The sequence below is a fragment of the Bombus affinis genome, chromosome 4 (genome assembly GCF_024516045.1).
Source record: "Bombus affinis isolate iyBomAffi1 chromosome 4, iyBomAffi1.2, whole genome shotgun sequence".
Lineage (NCBI taxonomy): Eukaryota > Metazoa > Arthropoda > Insecta > Hymenoptera > Apidae > Bombus > Bombus affinis.
The window spans coordinates 16,398,438-16,417,435 of NC_066347.1; the positions used below are offsets into that span (position 1 = coordinate 16,398,438).

Here is an 18,998-nt window from a genome sequence, read left to right on the forward strand (position 1 = left end):
TCGCAGGATGATGACGAACAGCAACAATGCGCGTGTTCCGGCTGTACGAACGTAAATAACGTTTTTCTGCTAAATAACGTTACATCTGCGGCTATAAATCGTGATTCCACGCAAATAACACGAAAGCTGGTGGAGTACGCGAAACCGAGCACAAAATATCGGGCTGACTGTTCAATAGAATGGTAATATCGAACTATCGACGACTGATCGACGACGTGAATTGAAAAGCATTTGCGTTAGGCGGTTAATTGACACGGAAGTTGCTCGAATTTAAACGATCTACTGGCAAATTTAATTATGCCTAATTAATCTTCTTTAACCTGACAGCATTGGACGTGAGAATGACCGAACGATTATAGAGTAGCGCCCGCGAGAGCGAAATGATTTATATTGATACGAAGATCGTGCGTAAAATACAGAATAAGTAGACCGCGGACTTTCATGCAAATTCATATTTTTGGGAATATAATTGAGAAGGTAGAGGCTCGGTAGAAAATTGTTTTACCCACCAAGTATTACAGAGCTTCGATACATACATGCTGGTTCTTGAGAAAACGGAGCGTTATAGTCTACGTTTTATGCAAATTTCCATATCTGAATATCTATCTCGTAATACGTAGAACGTTGAGATTCAGATAGAAATAATTCAAATGTTAAATTACGACGTAAAAGAAAATATATTTCTGCAAGAGGAACGCTAATGCGATATACTGTTAAAGCTAATTACCAACCCTGTCGAGGTTGAGCTGATAGGTTGAGATCTGATAGGTTTCTGTTATGAATTGATCGCTAGAAACGTTCATTTGTAAGCATTAAAAAGGCTGCATGAAAATTTCTTATGCGTGGAAAAGTCATTTTTAAACCAACCTTTTAGTTTTTAATTTGTAATTTTATTTTTGCAAAATTCTGATCGATTCGAATGTTTGAGAGCGATAAAGCTCACAGCCTGAGATGTAAGTGGGATTTTGAAGGTAATAAAGATATGAAATGTCGCGATTCGACCTCTTTGGGAAATCGTCAAAGACCCAGACTCTAAGTAATCGATCTACACGTGTTTGCTTCGTGTCGAGCTTCAAGCTCGTATTTCTTGTCGTCCGAAGTATTTGATATCGTAGCATGGCAATTAATTAAAGCCGTTGAAGGAGCACAGCTTATCGCGAGAAGCTGCAACTCCCCTAGGAAAGTATAGCTTCTAGTTAGGTTTAATCTGAAATTCTGGAAAGCCCGGTGTATATTCGCGCCGCGTAACGAGCCCGCATTAATTAAGTTCCGCTTCCGTCCGCGAACGGAAGCAACGAAGAAAGTTTAGCGGCCAGTTATCTACCGACCTCCGCAATGCGAATTTCGTCACCGAAATTTCCGATCTCTACATGCAGGTTTCAGTCGAAACGATTCGCTTTCTGTTAAACGAAGTAATTTTCGAAGAAAGAGACCTGCGATTTACGTGCTATTATGTACGAAACCAGAGTCTGTCTTTTAAGCTCTTTCGATCGTAACGAAACGACTAACGGAGGCAAAGATAAATATACAAAAAGACAAAAAGAGAAAGAAGATAGAAAAGGGGAAGTAGATGCCGACTTTGAACGGGAGACGAAGATTTACATAAAATTATCATCCAACTTTTTGTTCAGTCTAACTTGACGATTGCAGCTTTTCGCCCGCGTGTAACAGTTGCCGAACAGTTTTTCAGGAACCCATAGAACGATAGATCGTTAAATAAGCTTCCACGAGTTTTATCGTACCGGTAAGTAATAAAAACTATTACGATTATGTGTTTAATCTAGCGGCGTGCATAAAACGTATCCTCCTTGGAGATCTTAACATTCTTGGCGATACCACGGATTCCAGCTTTTCCGTTAATGAGAATAATTAGCAGCAGGGGTCGTTGCACTTGCGTACGCGGCTTAAGGTCGCGCTAAAGTTTCTATTGAATCGAACGTGGGATTCGTCCGGCGCCTGCAGTTTCCGGGATCTTTCAGAACAAACTAACGCGATTTCACGTGTACCTATGCGTACAAATATGTCGTACATATATACAATATATATATATATATACACACGTGTTTAATTACGTATTTTTATTATTTTCTACAGTCAGACGTTTTTCTGTAATTTGCATTAAGAAGCAGACATTTGAATTTTTCCTTCTCGTTGCGCGTCTAATGAGTTTAAAATTATCGCTACTCACTGCTGAACACGCGTAACCATTAGCTGACGCGAGATTTTCACTTCAAATTGATCGAAAGTGAAGTTTTCCTGTCGTAACCGCGCTTTCATGGTTAATTTCATGCTTTTATACATGGACATTAGTATTTATTTATGTCGATGTGTTTCTTGCTGCGTTCAGAAGAATTCTTGGAAAATTTTTGCAGAGATTCGTATTGCGGCAATGTTAAGGCTATGACGCGTTAAAGCCATTTGACGAATAAAGATGAAATTGGAAATTTGGAACGTTGATAGACATGGTACAGAATACGAAGCGCTATAGTATTAATAATACGTTTACGTTGCGTCTCCTTTTCCTTCGAGAAATCTATCTATAGCTCGATTTTGACCATTTAATAATATTTGATTTAGTTAGTTTAATTAATAGATGAAGACTACGGTTTAATAAAAAATATTACAAATTTTATCGAAGGTAATGGGGGGCTATTGTAGGTAATGGAACGTTTTAAAAATTGCAGTGTCTTTTAAAATTATCTATATTTCGTACCCAAACCTCGTCCTCTTTTCTCGACTTTCTCGGAGACTTTTGATTTCTCCAGTCCGAAATACAGGAAAAAGAAAGATAGAAAATGAGGAAAGATTGTTACGTTCCAGCATCTTCTTCAAAGGAAACATTTGAATTCTGATCGTCGAACGCAATAGTTTGTTGATCAAAATCTTCAATTCTTGGTCGAAAGAAACGCCTACGAGAGATTCTCCATTAAATATATGTACAACATTGAAGAAAATTGATCCGACAAGCTCAACTCGTGCCGACACCAGAGGTCGTTTAATTGGCAGGTCGGCAATTAGGCGATTAATTAAGCGCGGTTAAGGCGTAACAGGAGGAACGAACGGTAGGCTCTTCTTGCGTAATAATACTCGTGGCAGTGAACCTGAAGTCGCTTCTCACGAGAAACGGCTCTAAGCGGAAAAAACATTAGTCTGATGCGCCTACCTAGACGATTGTCCCGTACGGTCTCATCCTGCACACAGGTTTTGCATTTTCTTCGTCATGACGATGGGCAGAAGCAAACCTTCCTGTTCGGTTAAAAGGCAAAAGAGTAGGAAGTGAAAATTTTCCTCTCGAACGTTTTCAGGTTGCTAAATTTCGTCTCCGATTTCATGCGATTTCCCTTCTTCAAAGGGAGGAAAAAAGAAATGGAGAAAAAGTAGAAAATGGGAACTTTCTTTTCTTCCCTTTTCCTCGTGATGATCCTGTTTTAATTTAGTTTTTATATCAACAAGGTGAGCTATATATTCATTTAGTAAGTCTCGATATAATTAATAATTAACAATTGCTTGCTTCAACGAGAGGAAAAGAAAACAATGCACTGCACTCTGGATTCTGGAGATTTATGAATTTCATAATGAAAGTAATGGAAAGCGTGAAATTTTATTTGCAAAGTTCTTTGCGTCTTGTTTTAGCTTCGAAATATTATTCGAATGAGATAAGAAAAGAGAGAAAAGCGTTTTTTAATATCGCGCTAAAATTTGATTATTAATTAACAAAAGTGAAATACAGAACGTCTTTTGTTTTCTTCTTCGACGAGGGAGCAAATACAACGAGAAAAGTTTAAAGCATAGAGAAACGTTCCGAATTCGACAATTCACTGGATGTCTAATTTTCTAAACAATTAACGAAAGCTCCTTGGAAAGTCTAACGACACAAAGAAAAGGAAACAAAGCAAAATTTTCAATTAAACCGTTAGAAAGAGACGAAGCTGCGAAATTGATCGATTAATTAAATTCTTCAAAATATAGAAAACGAACGATGCGATTACAAAAAACACAATTAAACCAAACGAACAACAAACCATCTCCACATTCAATTTGCTTGCCGTCTAAATTTTTAAAAACAAAAAATACACAATATGCCTACAACGAACGAAATTTAAGCTAACCAACAACAAACCATCTCTGTTTTAATAAAAATCCTCTTCCATGGAACATTTCACCGATATCAGACTGTCGATAACAACGATTTAAACAAAACCCTTGTTCCCTCGCAGAACAAAAACATGCTTAAAAATTCACCAACCATCGGAAGGCGATTTAAACGAATCGATTAATTCCAGTTTCGAGGCCGCGTACAAAGACCAATACTTATGCAAATCCCAAGCGGATTCTCTGCTGAAATCTCGTTCTTTTCAAGGGCTGGTTTAATTCGATACCATAACGCGATTCAGATTGGTTTGTCATCCACGAGAGGAAGAGCACGAGGAAAAACAAGGCGGATACGCTTACCCGCCTACCCAACCATCCGCTTTATTACCAAATTCACTTCCTTTCTCTTCTCTCCATTTTAGCCAGCTTTTCAGCAACCTTGTCGACATACAGTGGCTCATGAAAATATCTGAACACTGATTATTAATAATTTGTACGTACGTATACGGTGTGGTATAAAAATCAGTCTCCGCTAATTTTTCAGTCACTTGCTATAATCGGAAGAAGAGACGCTCCGAACGAAAGTTAATCGGCTTCCGATCGATTACAAATTTTCATATTAAGAACTTCGAGAAAAGTTTTACCTCTATAAAAATTCAAGGTCGCCTCTGTTTTTTTTTAAACGGAACACTGTATACACTGGTCGATGCATTTTTTAATTCTCTACAAGAATGTGCGAAAGTAGTCTAGTCGAGAAACGATCAGTTTAAAAGATGCCCTGAACGTTTTCAACGTTGCGAAACTTGTCACGAAAGACTAGGAAAACATAGAAACTAAAAGGTATCTACGCTATCTTTGCCATATCGCGTGTGTCACGTGAAATACCTCGAAATTTTATTAGCGCGTGACTACAGTCAGACATAACTGTCATCACCGTCATCATCAAGACGTCGAAAAACAATCTGCGATTGTCATAGTCGTGTCTCGTCACAGCGCTAATGAAATTCCGAAATGTTTCGTATAACAGACACAATACGCGTATTCGTAAAAGGTATTTATTTGCAAGTACTCGAATACTTTCACGGGCTACTGTACCTTCCTCGCGTACATTCGCGACAATTTGTTCCTTCAACGGGACACCCTGTTCTCGACAGATAATTTGTTTTATTCATTAGCCTCGCCATTCATCCTCGTCTCGTTTCCTTTTCATTCGACCCTCTGTTCTCGTCTTTCCCTTTCTCTTTCTCTTATTCCGTCTATTATAGCACCGGTGCTTCATTCCGTCAGTTACGTTGCAATGGTCGAATTTCTCCCTTTATTTTTCGACCAACAAACACCAACGTTTGTCCACGTTCGTCCCTTTTTCTTCTGCCTGTCCGTCTGTTTTTGTTGGCGGCATTTCGATGCTGGCGCGCGACCGGAAACCAAACGGGTTTGTTCGAATCGATTGTTTACCGGTTGAGAAAAAAATCGATTCGAACGCGATGGCCCACATTCTGGCCACGTCTCTGCAACTGCCCGATTGGTTCTGTTCCGCTCCTACTCGTTTGAATATTTACAAGAAGCACAAGGGTATCCATCGTTCGTTCGTTGGTGTTCGTTTCGTTTTAGCCTCGTTTTCGTCCCGTTTCAGCCGTGAAAATTTCTAGCAGAAACGTGGCCGTCTCTCCGTGTGTTTCCTTTCGCAGCGAATGTTTTCAGGCTGCTGTATTTTATTTACGATTTCACGAGCCTTTCGATCTTCCCTTCGCTGCTCTAAGAATTTTCCAATAAATTGCAACCATTGGACGCGCGTCGGCTGCGGGAATAGCACATTCCTATTATTTATCAAAAACAAAACTCTAGAAAAAAGAAGCTGCAGAAATATTTTTCCATAACAGTAGCGATATCTAGAGTGTTCATACGCGAAAACACGCAGAGATTTTTCCACTACAGCGAAAGGGACTGGGGACAGAACAGTTGATCTAATAGAAATTCCTCCGCATCGTCTGTGATTTTTCTTTTCTTTTCTTTTTTTTTCATTTCTACGTACAAACAATAAGAATTCACGTTCGGTTAAATGGATTAAACTGGCAGGAGTTGGTTTAATCGGCCACTAACTCAGAACTCTCGTTCCAACAGATAAAGTTCTACTGTGTCCATAGTTAGAGATTTTCCAGTTAGACATTTTGACTGCTTCTTGAACTTCCCAGTTAAAAGTATACTTACAACCAGCTTTCGACGAGTATATAAAACCGACCAATCGCGATAGACGAAAATATATTATTCTATGCGATCTTATCTACGCGATCTTCGATCTTTTCGCGACAAGTCATCCCCACGTCACGTTCGTTAGTCAGCTATGTGTTCTAACTCTGTTTTCGTTCCGTTTCAACAGTAGAAATTTTTGTCAACAACATCTATACGTAGCGTTGTACCGTTCGCTTTTACATAATTTAGTTATGAGACATTTATTATGTAATTTATCGAGACACGCTTGAGAGAAGCCAGTTGCGTAACTTCCTATACGAGGCTTGATTTGCCGCGTGAATTACGCGCTGGAGTGCTTGGAGATATTCTAACGCCTCGACTTCACGTTCTAGTTACGTGTGTGTGTTTTTTTTTTTTCTTTTTTCTTTTTTTGCTTACACGTTATTCGTATGTAGTATGTGGTAAGATATTTACGAGAATGTGGAAATTATTTTTTAAGTACCGTTCAAGCGTCAAGATGAAATATGTCCAACGTTATATCTTAATCTTGATGTTATCTTTTACCTTAAAAACGTTTTCCTTTGTGCTCATCTTTTAACTTCGTTCAAATATCGATGGCGATGATCTCGTGTTATGTGCCGAGTCACGTTGCTTCTTATTCCTTTCCTAACTTTTTCGTGTTTGTACAATTTTTGTATTTATTTCTCTTTTTGTTATAAAATATTTTCTCGTTTGTTTATTTCGTAACTTTCTTTATATCGAACATTACAGGCGAACTTTATCTGAAATTCTAGCGTTATCATGGGATGTTTCGAAAGCTTTTACCGTTTTTATATGCCGACTTCTTTAGATTTATGAAACGATTTCTTCTTTTATTTATTTCTTAATTACTTCTAATTATGTTCTGGTTTATTAATTTCCTAGTCTCTTTCATGCCGGGTTGTTTTATGTTAATCATATCTGATATGCTAATGCGTGTGTTGTTGCCCACTCTAAAAGCTTTTCACTGTTTTTAATCCTTCTGTACTTTTCTTTCCTTTCTTTTTTTCTTTTAATACTTACGTTTCTTTCATTCAGATTTCATTTAATTACACGACGTATAACTTTTTTTATTTCCCAATCTCTTTCCAAATATCTGTATCTGTTCTCCCGCTACTATTTACATTTTTTACAAACCTCGAACACCTGTCCCGTATTTTTTCGTTATTTACAGGGTTCTGCTTTTTTGATCGAAATAATTGTACTGCGCTTAAACCGAAAACAACGTGAACAGAGTTGTTTATTTTGGAATGTAAAGCCGTCGATGGTGTCAGCTACGTTGCTAATAAATCATCGCGTGAAACGATCGTTGCCAGCTCGTAGGCGCTGTTTGGTTGGCAGGTTCTTTTTTTTCCTTCCTGGTCCCTACTGCGGTTCCACTTGGCGCGTTTCGTTTCATAGTCACTCACCCTTGGCACTGTATTGTCACGGTATCAGCCTCCCTTCTTCGAAGTCGCGTTTATTTTCATTGTCATAGTTAGTTAACGAGCCCTGAACGTCAGTTCTTGGTAAATCTGACTGCTAAACACCGTTTTCTCTCGTATTTCTCAGTCCATTTCCGACGCTTCTTCTTAATCTGTTTCTATTTCTACGGCGAGGAAATTGTAGGTACGATGTATATATATATTTGTCTGCGTATGTATATATATATATTTAATACGTAACAATACAATTTATCGTTAGAGAATAAGCTTTAAACTTACAATACGTGTAGTATGACACGAGTTTTCAACTTGAAGCGTTTTAGACGCTTGAAAACTCGAAGAAGAAACTTCATAAGATCATGTAAGGTCGTCGCTTCGAAGTTCAAATCTACATGTTCGACGTGTTAATCGTCTACTTTCTTTGCTAGAAAATCGCATTTAAACGCGTGTATCTCTTCTAGAATGCTTCGTAGATCTTAAGGCAGATCTGAGTCGAATTCGCCACTGCGTATTATTGACACAGTACGTCATATTATAGTCGAAACGTGTGACCCGTGTGCTACTTCTTTAATTAGTTTCTAACGGTTTATAAAGTGCGTATTCTAGTAGTTTTCTAGTAGCTACGCCTGTGGCAATTGATCGAGTAAACAAGAGGTTTCTTCTCAGGTTCATGTTCTTTTTACTGGCACGAAAATATCAACCAAAAATTGGGATTAGAATATCGAATGAGAGATAAGAGGTTCCCCGTGAGAATTCTATGTTTTATAAATGTTGAGCTTGTTAGATGTATGAACAGAGGAACGCGTGGATAAATTGTAAAGTAGAAAATATATTTTAACACAGAAGTGTAAGTACAAATAGGAATATAATTTGAGCTAATCCCGATCCCTATGTCACTCTATGACTGAAAACCCCGAAACCATCGTCGCCTGTCTACTGTCTATGGTCTCCCTTCGTTCCAGTCTATTGTCCATACGCTGTAGATGGGCTCAGTGCATGAGAAAATTAAAAAGATCAAATGTAGAGTTTTCTTAGAAGTGACCACTTCAACAATAAAGCTTTCTGTATTTAGGATATTCGGTAGAATCTTCCAAGATCTGTTAATATTATTCTTGCGTGATTAATTGCTATTTACAATCGATTTGAACGTTCTGTTTCACACGCTGAATCACCTATCGATCTAACAATTCACAGAGATAGCTCTCTTATACGAACCTAATATCGAAATCGTTAAAAACCAATGTATTCATCGTAATTAAATACCACGAGTCAAATAAATGGCCTACGACTGAAAACCCCGAAACCATCGTCGCCTGTCTACTGTCTATGGTCTACCTTCGTTCCAGTCTATTGTCCATACGCTGTAGATGGCCTCAGTGCTTGAGAAAATTAAAAAGATCAAATGTAGAGTTTTCTTAGAAGTGACCACTTCAACAATAAAGCTTTCTGTATTTAGGATATTCGGTAGAGTCTTCCAAGATCTGTTAATATTATTCTTGCGTAATTAATTGCTATTTACAATCGATTTGAACGTTCTGTTTCACACGCTGAATCACCTATCAATCTAACAATTCACAGAGATAGCTCTCTTATACGAACCTAATATCGAAATCGTTAAAAACCAATATATTCATCGTAATTAAATACCACGAGTCAAATAAATTTCAAGAATCGACTTTACGAGAATCCCAATCGATGTTCTTAACACGCACAGACAGATATTCATTTACCATGCAATTTCTAAATACCCTATAAAGATTCAATTTAAAATTCTGGTCTAACAGGTTCCTCGTCGATTATGCGCTTTGCCATCTTGCCACCAAGGCATCTACAGATAATATTTCTTAGACGTTTTGCAGCAAGGGTATCGTGAGAACGTAATGACTCATAAATGGATGAGATATCATAGCGTCTAGTCGGCAACGAAATGAATTTCTATACGATTTCACCGACGCTCGGTCGTTGATCGTGCTGCGAGTATTCTGCGACGTACACAAGGTGTCTCAGTAATTGTATATTACCATCGGCAAGGTGGTTGTTCCACGTGGAAAGATAAGTCGGGAATATACGTGATAAGATTCTTTCATGCGACGCGTCGTTTTCGAGAGAATCGAGTTCGAAAATCTCGAAGTCTAGCCGAGTTTGGGTAATTTCGTTTGGAACAGGAGCGAATGGTCGAAATGAGATTATTCTACGTGCGAAGATAAGTGGAAAACGTAGAATAGGATTTGTTCGTCAGACGCCACGTTCTGGAGAGAACGAGATTTGAGAATTTATCAGGTACGCGTTTTGGAAAACCAGGCCTTGAAAATATTCCACGTTTCTCACTGATTTTCGCACGTAGGATAATCTCTTGCCGATCGTTTACAAATACCGTGGCCGTAATTAAGCAGATGTTCAAATTCAATTTCACGGAAAACGAAGCGCCGTGTAAAAAGATCTCGTTGTATATTTTCGACTTATTGGATTGGCAACTAAATGATCGCGGATTTTGTAATTACCAACTAATGACAAAATCCGCAATCATTTAGTTGCCAATCGAATATTTTGTACTCGTCTGAACTCGCACAATTGTACTACGAGCTCCGGGACACCCTGTATACTCGATACACGCACGTATCACGCAACTTATTCGATCGAGCAGCGATCGATTTCTCATTAATGTGGAAGCATGATCCCGCGGACGATCACGACGAGAGTCACGCTTCCACGTGTTATCCGACGTGGAGGAACTTTCGCGACGCATTGAAAAATCCGTATACGCGGAAGCATAGTTACGGATGCGTGGAGAAAAATTCGTCTAGGACTTTTTTGATGGATCGGTGCCAGCCTCGGGATGAAATATCGTGAGAAACGTGTTTTTTTTTCTAGTTCCTTTCCTTCTCTCTCTCCTCCAATGGCGTTTGTTAACGAGGAAACGCTTATGAAATCTCGAGGTGCTTCACAGACCGCGGCATGCATGCAAAAATATTTCTGCGTATTGTAACGGGAAGAAACAGACATGCAACTAATACCCGCCGCTCCGTAGGCAACTTTAAACATGCAAATATGCATATAGCTACGACGTAAGGCGTAATTTCTTAATTTATCTATCTCCCTCCTCCGCTCTTTTCTCTTTCTTATTTTCCTTTTTTATTTCGATGAATTTGTAATTAGCGTGCGATCAAACACGCCCCTGTCGGATGAATTTATTTTACCTTTGTACGCGCATATACGTGTAAGCGTTTCTAAGAGCAATCAATGTCGTGAGAGCCAGGTTTATAGCAAGTATCCAGCGGTTCTAGAGAGAGCTAGTTTTAGCCAGTTACAGATACACGCCTAGATACGCAGCTTTGAATTTTCTTCGATAAACGAATCGATCAATTTCTCATATTCCAGGCGTTTATAAATTTTTATCTGATATACAGATGCTTCAATGTAATACACGTATATAATGTCGTTATTAATTAGGATTTAGATAAATACTCGTAGTTGAGAAACTGGTTGAAGGCGCGATATTAAAAATCTCCGAATTGAATTTTTAGACGAAGCAAGCTGTTGGGCCAACCCGAACAAATCTGTCAATTTCTTTTCTTTCCATGTAGAGGAAAAAATGGAAGTCGTCAAACGTCTCAGCGTGTATATTCAAATTAAAGTCATTAGTACAGCACTCTGCTACTTTCTCCTTTAAATCTAACGTGCTCGTAATACGGTTTATGTCCGGTAGAATTAACAAGCCATCCCAGGAGTTATTTATTCATCAATAGCATTCCCTTTGACTTTACGATGTTCTAAACGATCAGAGCTTTCTCCATTAAAATTGTTTTCCTTCGACTCACTACCTTAGTTAATGACGTATTATCTTTCGTAATTAAAAGGGAATGAAATCTACAGTGCCGTGTTTTACGGTGATTATTAACGAGCTGCTGCGTAAGAGATGCCATTTATTTGAATGAAACTTCAACTTCACGTTCCTTCGATATCGTATACCCGATAAAAATTTCCATACACTGTAATGTACAATTTTTTCAACTGTTAATAACTATAATATCTCGAACATCGTCGGTTATGGATTATTATACAATTTCCGCGTAATACTTATATAATTTTCACTTTATAATAGCTGTATAATTTCTTTAATTAACTGTTTAATGCGTTTAATAATCAAAGATCATTAGTCGCGAAATTATGAAACTCGATTGGAGAACTTTTCAAATTCTGCTTTTTACGCTTTCTTCGTACCGAGATAATTTACGCAACGGACAATTTCCTGCTGATAAAAAAAATTACAAGTCTTATAGTAAAAAATCGCAAATCGAGAACGTTATTTTATAGAACATCATTCTTCGTAACTAATATCAGAATATTTCATTCAAAATGTATATTCTAATTCACAGTAGTGGTACTTTCTCGTCCGCTCTATAACACAGCGTGCATTCAACGCGGTTCCATTATGAACATCGATATCTCCTTCGTTCGATCTTATTATCCCTATCGTCTTATATCTTCTCTATCTATCAGACAAGATCTAAAAAGGGTATCCGCCTAAATAAAGTTCCAAAGGAAAAGAGAACGTAATACCAGCAAACCGTATTTAACTCTTGAGAAGTCGCACATCACTTTGCGTTAATTTTTACTATCTTTAAACTATGAAATATTTTTACTTTAAGATAGAACATTTCAATTGATACTACAGAATAGAATTTTATATTTTAGATTAATTTAGAATAGAATAGAACGTTACTTTAGAATTCTACTTTAGAATATTCTGATTTTCATAGCATTTTCTAAGATAGAAAATTTAAATCGTAAATTAATCCTAAGATAGAAATTTTAAATCGCAATAATTTCGTAATATTATTCTCCGTTATTCTTCTCTTCGCGATGGAAGCTGACTATTTTGAAATATTTCGATTTACGATATTAATTTAAAGCAAGTAGTTCGAATCGACGCTAACAACTATAATTATCTTCCTCGCGTGGGAATCTTCCGTTTAAAAAATATTCCTTCTAAGACAGAAGATTCAAATCTACAGTAACAATTTATACCAATTCAAATGCATGGCAATTTTCTTCGAGAAAATAAATGATTCAACGGAATTAACCCTTATCCGACCGAATTAACCCTGGTGCGACGAGGAAAAGCGCGCTCGTGTGTTAGAGCCGAGGATGCTCCAGCTAGCCCCACGGCGCATCTAAACGGCGACGTTTCCACGTCTAGAGATATATCCAGACGCATTAGTGACATAATTTTCCCGGTGTATTTCTGTAACGTGCCAGAGAAACTGGCAGAGGAGATAGGGGAGGGCAAGTGAGAGTCTGGCGACGCCGCACCGGTCGTCTGGGGCTCTCTCGCTTAGACGAGTTTATCGACATTGCATTTCCGCGTTTTCGTTGCACAACACCTGTTCACTGCCCATATAATCCCCCACTCTGACGATCTCCAAAGTCCCTAATTGTCCAGTCTCGGAGAACACGTCATCCAGATCCTCCTGTCTCGCTCGTCATCGCCCTTTTATTAACATCGCGTCGTCACGGTTCGCAGTTGTTATTTGTCCGATTGGTTTTTCATTTTCTCGAGCAACATCGAAAATCTCGTTTGCGAACGTTCGTTAGCTAGGCTTAGGAATAACGTTTGTAAAAAAAAAAAAAGAAAGAAAAGAAAAAAAATATGAAAGCGTACGAAGGTTATTGATTTTTAACTTTTTAGGGGATATCAAAAGTTTTCTTTTTTTTTTTTTTTAGGGAAGTTTGTTGGCTAGGGTTACACATATCACAGCTATCGTTTGTATTTTTATCGATTGTTCGCTTTAAGGGATGTTGAAAGTTCGGTTTGCAGGTGTGGTTAGAAATTATTGTTATTTATATTCTTGGAACATTGGAAATTCGTTGTTTCGGAAAGGTTTAATAGTTGGGATTTGAATTATCGTGTACTATTTATCTTTTCTATTAATACTTTTAACCTTTCAGGGTTTTGTTTTGGAAGGGTTGGAGTTAGGGTTACGATTATTATCGTATATTTATTATTTATGTGTTTATCGATTTTTAATCTTTTGTGAAGGTCGAAAATTTTTGTCACACGAGTTTGATGACAGGGAAGGGAAATGAGTTACGAACGTTGTATATTATTTATAGTTCCATTGATTTCTAACTGTCCAGGGGACGCTGAAACGTTGTTTTCAGGAGAGAATTTTAATTGTTCACGAAACAGAATGAATTTCACATACATCGATATCTTCTTTCAATTTTAATTTATAAATACATACCTATATAAGTTAGAGGTTTGATTATGCTTGAAACTATCGTTGAATATACTCACTCGCATACGTATACTAAGTCAACATTATGATGTGGAAAGAATGGAGATTTCGATAAAAGCCATCGTGCACTGTTACGATCGTATCATTAAAAATTATCTATGTCGATGAACGAAAAAGTTCCACGTCAAAAATTTAGGTCAATTCTACTCACATGCGATCACTCGCCGCACGTTTCACAATTTATTATTGGCTACTTGCTATAGCTCTAACCCGAAGAAAAGGAAGAAAAGACGAGAAACAGCCAGACTCGTGTAAAAGACAAAACGATTATACAGGTGTCAAACAACAAATGCTAAGAAAAGAAAAACGCTTTTAATCAACAAACAAATACTTTTTACGATCCATCTACGACACGCCTAAAACCTACGAATCTACTATCCGCTATAGTTTTCATCCAAGGAGAAAACACTTGCACTGGCAATCAAAGATAAAAGTCGAAATTGCCACCCGGTAAATATGTAGCAACACGCGTGAGACCGGCCGAAGATATTCCTGAAGCGACCATATATCTTTGGAATTGCGTAACGTGCGCCAGCGCCACTTGAAAAGAGAGAAAAAGGCGGAACGAGAGAAACGACGCAACGCAGAAAAGGAACAAGAGAGAAAGAGAGAGAGAGAGAGAGAGAGAAACAGAGAGAAGAAGAAAGTGAGAATCGTGGGGAAGGAGAAGAGGAGAAAGAGAATCGAGGCTCGAGCCTCGTTGCAGCGGGTAGACATCGCCCGTAGAAAGTGCATCGGGAAAGCGAACGAGGCGGACGCATAAACGCGACCATAAATTATCTGTCTCGCGCCCGTGTACGCTTATGGAATGCATCTCGCGTGTCCCTTCAACTCGACGAAGATTAGCCTCGTCCTTTGACAAACGTTGCTCCTTATTAGACCGGACGAGTTGATTTAATGAGGTTTAGAATTCGAAAGCTCCTAGCTGGTATAGTTTCACCGATTCTGAAAGGGATCGTCGAGAGGAGAACTTTGGAGTAGAGCGTCGTGCTTTCGACGAGATTCAAACCGGTAGGATCTGTACGCTCGGTCCGAGATTGAGAAAATTCGGATCTTGACAGTTGGAAGAGAGAAGGATTAGGTAGCGAATTAAAACTATTATTAGCGAAATTTTGCAAGCCACAAGTTGCAACTTAGAGATGTTTATAGTTGTATATTTTGAACTTGCCAGGCAACTCAAGTTACTCAAGTTGCCAGGCAACCTACCGACATACATAATTCACTGTTTCTATCGGAATTACACATCGCTTGTATTTGTTATGTTACTGTTACTATTGCTTATCCTTTGGTATTTATTTACTTAATTATCCGTTACTATGTATTTTAGAAGGAAAGAGGCAAAAGAGAAAATTAAGAATTCTGAATATTCGAAGGTATCGAAGAGTGAATGACTAAATCTAACAAGATGAGGTAATAATTTTCTTCCTGCTTTACATAATGCAGCAATTTAAGGATAAGAACTGTGTTTAACTTTCATTGTGCTAGTATGTATCACGTAATAAGTGAGGTAACGAACGCGAACGTTCTAACAGAAAAGAATGTTCGATCTTTGGAACGAGAAAATCGAGCCTGCTAATCTTTGGTTGTTAGTTAAACATACACGCAACTCTTAACTAGATACGTAAGATTTAGTTGAGACAATCTCGTTTCGCTCGTCTAATGTTTAACTTTTAATTATCGGCTCTTGTTACGCTGCGAACGAATGTTCTTCCACGAAATGAGATTCTCTCTTTGGAAATTTCAAACTCCGTGCTTCGGGTACGTATGGATCCTTGCATTGTTCGTAAAACATTGATTTAACGTCTTCTTTCTTCTGTCACACCATCGTCATTTTCTTTCCCTATAAAATTGTTAACAGATTCGCTTAATGCAATATAATTTATATTCTTAAAAATATGCGTGTTAAATTCTTTATGGCCTATGCCATATCATTATGCCACGACAGGTACATCAATAAATGTTTCTAAACTATTCCTACAGCTCGATACAGCGGTACGTTTATAATACGAGCTGCATTTATTTGAATTATAATTCGCGTCTGACCATATACTCTCCTATCGGTTGAATCTACTTAACCACTAGCGAGCTTCTGTTACATTAACGAAAAAATTCATAGATATTGGAAGGAAATAGTTCGTTTCATAAACACGAACGGTTTATCTCTCAACAAGTTCATATAAATAGCAAAAAAAAAAAGGGATTTTAACCTGTTAAAATTAACAGGCATATCATTTAACCAAAAGCTTCATCAGTTACACAATAAAAAATTGACAGTAATTGACAAAAATTGCAGATGTAAATACTATATAATCCATTTGCTCTAGAAAGAAAACTATGCATAAAAATATATATTTTTCAACAAAGGAATTATTATTCGTACGACGAGTAAACTCGCCATAAAACGATTGATCTGATCTCCGGTTCTACTCTCGAAATTCTACGTTGGAAGAAGAAGCTAAAGTGAATAATTTCACGTGTAACGTATAACGACACGACAAATCTTCCAAAAAGTCCAGCCGCCCTGTTTCACTTCTTCGCGATGGAATAAACCAGAGAAAAGGGAAAGAGAAACGACGAGAAAAGGGAAAAGACGAGACCGGGCGACGATTCCCAAAGCACACGGCTCGACAGTTCTCTATGGCCGGCCCTGGAATCGGTTGACTCGTCGAAATACCATCACGTATCGGCACTAGAGGCACACTCGCACACTGCACTTCTGCATGGCGGAGTACGAACGGACGGACACACAGTCGGTTGGAATACGAATGCTGTGACCCGAGCAAATATATGCGATGCGCGCCGCTTCCTTGTAAACAAGGGCTGCTAAATGCCGTGAAGTGGCTCTCCGGCTCTCGGGTCGAGGCCGCGTTCTAAACTTCTCCGTACAACTATCCTGCTGTTTCCTCGCGAGAACTCTCGACACAGAGCACGATAACTCGAACGAGTTTCCGCTATTGTCAGTTGAAGCTCGTGGCCTGCCGGTTTCCCGTGCTCTGCTAATTTCATTAGTCCGGGCCGATCCGACGATGCGGTTTCGTTGCGCTCTCCGTTTCGTCCATCGACCCAGTGGATCATCTTCGTGCGCCAATTGTTTCAAGATATCCAGCAAATTTGGCTAAGCTTTTGGTAAAGACGGTAACACGAGTACAGTGGAAGTTTGTTTATAGTCGCTTACGAATATATTTGGAAATTGGCGTGGGTCTGTAAAGTTTTGTAGATCGATACGCGAAGTAGCTGTATCCTTGTTTTATTGTTCCACACCTTTAAATCCTTTGAAACAATTCTCAGCTACTTGCCGATGTCTCTGCTATATTACACGATACAATTCCATTTCTCTGGCGCCATTAAAAGAATAGCGCGTACAACCGGAGTTTCCATAATGAAGTACAGTGGAAGTTCGTTTATAGCCGCTTACGAATATGTTTGGAAATTGGCGTGGATCTGTAAAGTTTTGTAGATCGATACGCGAAGTAGCTGTATCGTTGTTTTATTGTTCCATAACTTTAAACCCTTTGAAACAATTCTCAGCTACTTGCCAATGTCTCTGCTATATTACACGGTACAATTCCATTTCTCTGGAACCATTAAAAGACGAATAGCGCGTCCAACTGGAGTTTCCATAATGAAGATACAAATTTAAATTTCACGATAAATTTCCAGGCTCCAGATTTTTAGACGTGTTCGTAAAAATTTGAATTCTTTTAAACGTTCTCGCTTTATTAACGATTAACGGTCTTCTAAAAGTTGCTGTTCCAATTTTCTTCTCAAGTCTTTTTCTCGCGTTTCCACTGTCTTCTGGGACGAAGAATATTTTCACTATTCGGTCGCTTTAATATCAATGCCAGTATAATTAGGCGGTAAAGATACGTTATTCCTAACGAACGTTTCTTAATGAACCAATCTGTACGCCATTTAACGCGTTGCGTGTCGTGCACCGCCGCGTTACGTCGATATTACATAGACATTATATCGACGTTACAGAGACACGTGTACAGGTCTCGTAATATATATGAGCTGCTTACCGCAAAACTGGAATGCTTAACTCGAACTATCCCCCTAGAAGCGCTTATTGCTTCGTTAATATGCCAAATCTGTCCCCACGGCATTGATATTAAGTTTTCATCTCGCGAGGGATGTTCTCTTGGACTGCGAGGGCACTTTCGTTATTGAAGTGGAATTTACTCGCGGGATATAAAAAATGTGAAATTTCAACAAATGAGATTACGCGTAATGTAATGTACACTGGTGGCCACACGCATCGAGATACTTAGTGGTACACAATAGAAACTGAATGCTTTCAACAGTTTTTACTTTCTAATTAATTTATTAAAAATCTGTTATTTTATCAGCATAACTTTTATTAGTTATTTTATTATACATGTTATTAAATGGATATTAAATTGTAATAGAGGTACGAATTATAATTTGTTAAATTCTCGCGATAAATGGAACGAGCAAGCGTACCGATACTTTACGACCAGCGTTGTATGTTTCATTTATCGCGCAAAAATATTACGCTATGCTATTTTGATATTTTGACTTCGACGAAGAAGGGAACATAAATGGAATTGCCTTGGATCTTCTAAATTAATTCAAACGGTATTCTTCCATTTACTCTATTAGAATAAATCTTCGTAACAAACTGAGAATGAAATAATCGGAGAAACAAACAGTCTTGCTAAACAAATTTATCGGGGACGGTAAAAATAAAAACAATTAGGATGAAGAAAGTGGGTCAGCAGCTACTTTGATTCTTGAATCCATGGTCGAAGTAAATTCCACGAAAAGCTTCCATCCAAGATGCTTCGAGCACTTAATTAAATAACACGCAAAGAATTCATATCGTACAGAGAGAAAATAACCTGAAAATTGTTTCCTAATTAAATAAAAAGGGAAAAGAGGCTTCGCGTAGAGAAGAAAGAAAAAATAATTCCCCTTTCTGCCAACGTATTAA

At 38.2% G+C, this 18,998-nt stretch overlaps 1 protein-coding gene across 7 annotated transcripts in view; it reads left to right on the top strand.

Annotated features, from left to right (window-relative positions):
- The window catches only part of LOC126915344 (ecdysone-induced protein 78C), a 140,568-nt gene that overhangs the window by 64,610 nt on the left and 56,960 nt on the right, over window positions 1-18,998 (top strand). The gene's annotated exons all lie outside the window — the stretch shown is intronic.